Here is a 6,942-nt window from a genome sequence, read left to right as displayed (position 1 = left end):
TATGATGAGCTGTTTGTGCCTAGTGTTAGAATCTCAGCTGTGGCCACTGTTGGAGGTTGTGGAAGCTGCTGGGAGATCAGCTTTTATACTAAAGATAAAACAATTATTAACCTATCCAGGTTTGTTGAGGAAGTGCCTGCTGGTAAAAAAAAAAAAAAAAAAAAAAGTAGATATTGTAACTGGTAGATGGTCAGTTCCAAGGTTGATGATATTGAGCAACCATGACGTCATTCAGAGAACATTGTAGGGTAATTTGAGTTTGAATTCATGAAAGAGAACCAGAAATTCAATAACAAGCCCAAAGATGTAGAAATGTGGGCAAATTTAAAAAATATTTTTCATAAGCTTTATTTTTTAGAACAGTGTTAGATGTATTGGAAAATTGCAAAGATAGTAGAGAGAGTTCCCAGAGTCCATACTTTATTCATATTTGCTTACTTTTTCCCTAATGTCCTTTCTCTGTTCCAGGACCCCGTCCAGACACCCCATCACACTAAGTCGTCATGTCTCCTGAGGCTCCTCTTGGCTGTGACAGTTTCTCAGACTTTCCTTGATTTTGATGATCTTGACAATTTTGTCAGTTTTGAGGGGGCAATGATCAGGTACTTTGGAGAATTTCCTCTATTGGGGTTTGCCAGATGTTTTTCTCATGATTAGACTGGGCTTATGGGTTTGGGGGAGGAAGATCCTGGAGGTAAAACACCATTATCATCACAACATTTCCAGGGAACTTACTGTCCACGTGATGATCACTGTTGATGTTGACCTTGATCACCCAGCTGGGGTAACATTTGTCAGATTTGTCTATTGTAAATTTACTCTCCCCCATTTCTACGTGGGCATAATTAAAATGTGAACTCTGGGCCTGGATGTATTCATGAATGCACATTGTATAAACTCCAATTGAGGGATATTCTACAAAATAATTGGCCAGTGCTACTCAAATTTTCAAATTATTAAGAAAAGAAAGAAAAGCTGAAGCTATGTTCCAGGTTAAAGGAACAGGAAAACTAAATCCTGGATTGGATCCTGGACCACAAAAAAGCTGTCATTATTGGGACAATTGGCCACATTTGAATTTGTAATGTGGATTCAATAATAATGTTGCATCAATGCTAAATTCCCCAATTTCTATAATTTTACTGCCGTTATATAGGAAATGTCTTTGTTCTTAGGACATATACACAGAATATTCTCTCTTATGCTTTAAACTCACAGAGATGTGGGGTTGGATTTATGTTAAACTATAACTGAATTATAGGATCCTCATTTGCCATTTAATCATTAACATACTGAGAATTTATCATATACTTTCAGGTTTTAAGGACTGGGCCATGGGAATTCTCACATCCACCACATGGAAAATCCAGAATAGCATTGTTATTTCATTGGCCCCGACTTTCTTTTTCCCAGTCAAGGACTCTAAGCGCCACAGCTTCACATGTTCACACAACAAGCTAAAGGGAGTGTGCCCACCAGATGTATGGAATCTTGACCCTAGGAAAACTAAGAGAAACATCTCATTTTCTACCATTTCCCAGCGGGCTTCAGTTAGCTAAAATTAAGACCATCTAATGAATTATCTAAAACCCCATTTGAAAGCAACAATGTTGAAACTGCACACCTCCTCCCTGTCCCGTGTCCCCAGATCTCGTTCAAGAACCTCTGGGCAAAGACTCTGGACTGTAGCGCCGGCCCAGGCGGCAAGGCAGGGGGGCCCGAGCTGCGCCCACGATTCCAGAGCCCCAGCCCCTGCCCCTGTGGACCCCCTCTCCCCTAGGGCCCCGGTTTCTGCAGCACCCTGCCGTCCAGCGCCAAGAGAATCTTCCAGCAGCAGAACCCAGCTGCTCCAGCCCCGGCCCCAGCCTGGCCTCACGACCCCTACGCCTTACACTTCTCTCCAGACCCTATTGCAATCCCTGATTTCACAGTGCTCCTCTCACCCCATGACCCCCTGGAGGGACCCTCCTCCTCCTCCTCCTCCTCCTCTTCCAAGTCTGGGTACCAAGAGGAGGATGAGACTGTGGATGAGAACGACTGGGGCCCTGGGAGGTTACAAGATTTATAGAAGATTCTGTCCCCGAAAAGTCTTGCAGATCCCACGGGGCCAGAGGGGACTAGGGTGTCGTCGGCCCGCACGTGGTGGCCTCGCGGGTGCGGGAGGCGGTGGCGGGTTGGTCTTGAGAGCTGGTTACTCCTCTGAGCGCGGACGCACCTCCCTTCATCTGACCTGCGGGGGGGGCGTTTGCTTGTTCACTGCGCGCCCATCCGGTGTCCCGCTGATCTGAGTGTTACTACAATTATTAGAATGCACCGAGCTTTCCAATCTAAATCTACTACTTATTTATTCGTTCACTTGGTTGTTTACAAAGACTCTCTAGGAACTGTTACTATTTAACCACAAAGGCCGCCTGCACATTTTTCTGTAGGTTTATTTCTAGTACTTCATCTTTATTATTGCCTGACATTTTAGATGGTATTTTAAATTTTATTTTAAAATCTGTTTCTCCTGTATATAGGATTCAGTTGATATATTTATTTTGTATCCAGGGACCTGGCTCAGTTCTTTTAATCCTAATAACTTATCTGGACATTGTTTTGGGCTTGACAATTTGAACATTAATAAAGTTCATGGTCATCTTGTAAACAATGTTTCCTGCAGAGCCAGCGAGTGTGTCCCCTCCTTTGGTAACCACAGCCCCAATTCTCTAGGAGACTCCTGTCTCCTTCTCTCTGCCTTTCTGTCTCCAGTCTCCCACTTCCTCTGTCCCCTGCTTGTGGCCGTCCTGGACCCTGGGTGTCCCCACAGCCAGTTCTCTGACCCTGTCCTGGTCCCATTTAGCAAACGCTCCAATCTTCTTAGGCCAGACCAGCCTCAGCAGAGCAGACAGAGAATTGGATCAGATTTGGGAGTGGGTCACACATGTGACAGGCTCTGGAGGGGAGTGCTGGGGGGAGGGAGGAGACAGACTGCCAGGATATAATGAAAGCCCCTCCTGCTTATCTGACAGACCCTGGTAGGGGTGGACACACACTCAAACGCTGGACCCCCACCCCAGTCAGACCCTGACATTGTGGGGAGGGCAGGGAGGAATCTAATTTTCCATCTATCCCAGGAGAGGGAGCTGAGGTGGGGGCAGTCCCTGTGGGCTTCCTGGGAGCAGGGGTGAGATAAGATTCAGACTCACACCCTGGGCGGGGAAGGAGGGTGACGCCCCTGGGAACCTCCGGGCACCAAAGGGCCCACAGTGAATGGAAAATGGATTAATTTTATAACTGAATGGAGACAGAGTTTGCATTTGACCTGACTGTCTGAATAGAAAGTGATGGATTAAGCAGCACAGGATTCCTCCCCTCCTCATCTTCTCCATTCCATTTCTCCTCTTACCCAAGCAGTCCTAGCACCCCCACCTCCTCCTTCTGAATCAGGAATCTTCACCATCACCTAGGAAGCTCTACTCACTTCTCCTCACAATCCCAGGCTGTGTCCTGACCATGCCCAGTGGCAGAACCTGGACTTCCTGCTCATCTCAGGAAGGAGGGAGGTGGGGACTTCCTGAGGGCAGGTCTAGGAACTTCCCCACATCTGTGTCCCCCAGGGCAGTGCCAGAGCAAGAATTTCTCTTTTATTTTCCTCCCTTTAGCAAATCAAGCAAACAAAACTATTGCACTATCAATCATATAGCTATGGTCAGCAATGGAGATCTGTTGGGACTCATGGTGATCCCTATGATCCATGGTGATCCATCTCTCGTGGTTTCCTTGGTGATCCTTGTAGGTCCATTGGTATCCGTGGCATCAAGGCAAGGATAAGAAACTGCTGTGTGTTTGACTCTGGAGAAGGTGAAGCTTTTAGAGTCAGCCACAGGGCATGTAGGAAAAGGACTCAGGGTGTATGTGAATAGAGTTCATTATACCTTCAACAAATGGGTAAAGTTCAAGCTTAATTCTATTCTGGGTGCTCTGGGGTGCAGATGGAGGTGGTGTGGGTAGGAGTGTCTTTGCCTTGTGAGGATTGGAGAGAGGGGAGAAGGAAGTCAAACAGAAATCTGGAGAGACTGGGACTGAGGGTCCATTTGCCAGAAGGGACAGATGGGGTCCCTCAATCAACATGTGAAGGGGAAATCCATTTTGAGAGACCCCGGGAACAGCATGGGATATATTCAGATACAGAGACACAGGATGTTCCCTTGTCCAGGATGAATAAAGCGTGGAAGAAAAGATACAAAGAACACAACCCCTGTCCAGGGGTCTGGGTGAATAGGCAGGCAGATGATCACAGTTTCTAGTTTTAGTTTCTATGGAGCTCCATTTCTAGGATGAAAACGTGGACATCAGAGAAAATAGAAGATGTAGCCTCCTTTCCAGCATCCACAAACTGAGTCTCTGGGTGGTGCAGAGGGTGGAGCTCTGTGTGAGTGAGACAGAGTCATCGCTGAGACCCAGGTGTGCTGGCTCCTCAGCCTGGCTCCAGGGAAGGTGGGGCCTGTGACACCTCACCTGTCTTAACCTGCAATCTGCTCCCCAGAGCCTCCATCCAAACAGACAAGTTACCTAGCTCCCCCAAACTCCAAGTCCGTCAGGGCCTGTGAGGTCCCTATAGGATGCTCACCTTAGGGAGGCCTCTGGGTTTCAACACTCTGCGTCATCCCAGATCCCTGGTCTCCAATTCAGTACATCTGGATGGGGCCTGAGACTTTGCATTTCTCAGTTCCCAAGTGATGCTGATGCTGCTGGTCTGAAAACCACACTTTGAGAACCACTGCTCTGAATCACAGGTCTCCAACTTTGCCACCCATTAGACCCCCTGGAGGGTTTTTTTTTTTTGTGAGGACGATTGGCCCTGAGCTAACATCCGTTGCCAGTCTTCCTCTTTTTGCTTGAGGATGATTGGCCCTGAGCTAACATCTGTGGCTATCTTCCTCTTTTGTAGGTGGGATGCCGCCACAGCATGGCGTGATGAGCTGTGTGTAGGTCCACAGCGGGGATCTGGGCCCACGAACCCTGGGCCACTGAAGCGGAGCAGGCGAACTTAACCACTACGCCACCAGGGATGGTCCCGTCCCTGGCAGTTGTAACATTCCTGTACCCCAGGCCAATGAAGCAGTGTCTCTAGGGGTGGAAGCCTGTACCAGTATGTTCTAAAGCTCCCAGGAGATTCCAAAGGGCAAAGCTTGAGAACTGCTCTCAGTCAAATCTCTGCTGAGGGGTAGATGGACTGAGTTAATATATCACTGTCATTATTAAGACCATACCAAGCCTTTATTTCACTAAAAGAAAATTCAAAATTGCTGTATGTGAGTGTCCCTTTTGCAGAAATCCATATAAATACATCAAGTCGTATGACAGGAAAGACAATGTTCATCGTCGTTTTCTTACTAATTGAATACAGTATCTACCAGTAATTTTGCTTGTAAAAAGAAAACATTTTATTTGCCTCTTTGTCTGAAGTTTCTCTAAATAAAATGCCTAACAGGAAATAACCCTGAACTAGTGCAGTTTTTTAATTGTTGTTACAGTAAACAATGTGTCGAGAGACACAGTTGGGTCAGATCAAAGATGTGGTTCATTCAGGGGCACCCATGCGACGGGGAGAGACAAGGCAACTACATGCCGGTCGTGAGGCATCAGGGTCACCAGGGGGCACCAACACAGCACTGCTCCAGAGCTGGGGCCCTGGGGAGGGTGGGAGAGATGCTCCGCGAGCAATGGGAGAAAAGCAGGGAAAAGACAGAGGCACCATTACATTCGTTTCCATTAGTGCAATTTAAGGCTACGTCCAAACAGCTAGAAAATGCTAGTGTTGCAAAGATTAGGAACCACAGCTGGCAGGAATTTAAATTGGAACAACCCCTTTGGAAAACAGTTGGCAGCAGCTACTAAATCCTCATGCATACACGTCGTATGAGCCGGTGATTCCAGTCCTGGGTGTTTACCCAAGAAATGTTCACCAAGAGACACACAAAAAGACACGTTCACAGGTGCATCCAGGGTCATAAACCCAAGCTAGAAGCTTCCCAAACGCCCATCAAAAATATAAGGGACAACATAAGTTTTGGTGCATTTGCCCAGTGAGATATTGACCGTGGGTGTGAATCTCATGAACATGATGATGAGTAAAGGAAGCCAGACTCAAAAATGTTGATGGGACTTGATTTACGAGAGGACAAAACTTTGTAAGAAAGTGCCTCACTGTTTTCCAGAGTGACTCACAATTTTGAATTCTACCAGTGCTATGGTCTGAATGTTTGTGTCCCCCTAAATTCTTATGTTGAAAACCTAATGCCCAAGGGGATGGCATTAGGAGGTGGGCCCTTGGGAGGCGATTAGGTCATGAAAGCGAAGTGAAGCCCTAATGAATGGATTAGTGCCCTGATCAAAGAGACCCCAGAGAGCTAGCACCCCCTTCCACCATGTTCAGATACAAGCAAAAGTCTGCCACCCAGAAGAGGGACCTCACTGACCACACTGGGACCTCAACTCAGACTTCCACCCTCCAGAAGATGGATCTCCATCTTTATGTGTCTCTAGATAGTTTTTATTTCTCTTTTGATTTCTTCTTTGACCCACAGGTTCTTCAGTAGCATGTTGTTAATCTCCACATATTTGTGAATGTTCTAGTTTTTTTTCTTGTAGTTGTTTTTTAGTTTTATACCATTGTGTTTGGAAAACATGCTTGATATGATTTAAATCTTGTTAGATTTATTAAGACATCGTTATTTCAATTGAAACCAAAAGAAACCAGGGGTAACTATACTTATATCAGCAGAACAGCCTTTAAGATGGACTGTGATAAGAGACATTATATAATGGGGTCATTCAAACAAGAGGATATAACATTTGTAAATATTTATGCACCCAACATAGGAGCAGCTAAATATATAAAGCAAATATTAACAGACCCAAAGGGAGAAATAGACAGCAACACAATCATAATAGGGG

Source organism: Ceratotherium simum, chromosome 33 (assembly GCF_057802395.1).
Source record: "Ceratotherium simum simum isolate JZ-2026a chromosome 33, ASM5780239v1, whole genome shotgun sequence".
Taxonomy (NCBI): Eukaryota; Metazoa; Chordata; class Mammalia; order Perissodactyla; family Rhinocerotidae; genus Ceratotherium; species Ceratotherium simum.
Note: the sequence above shows the minus strand (reverse complement) of the source record.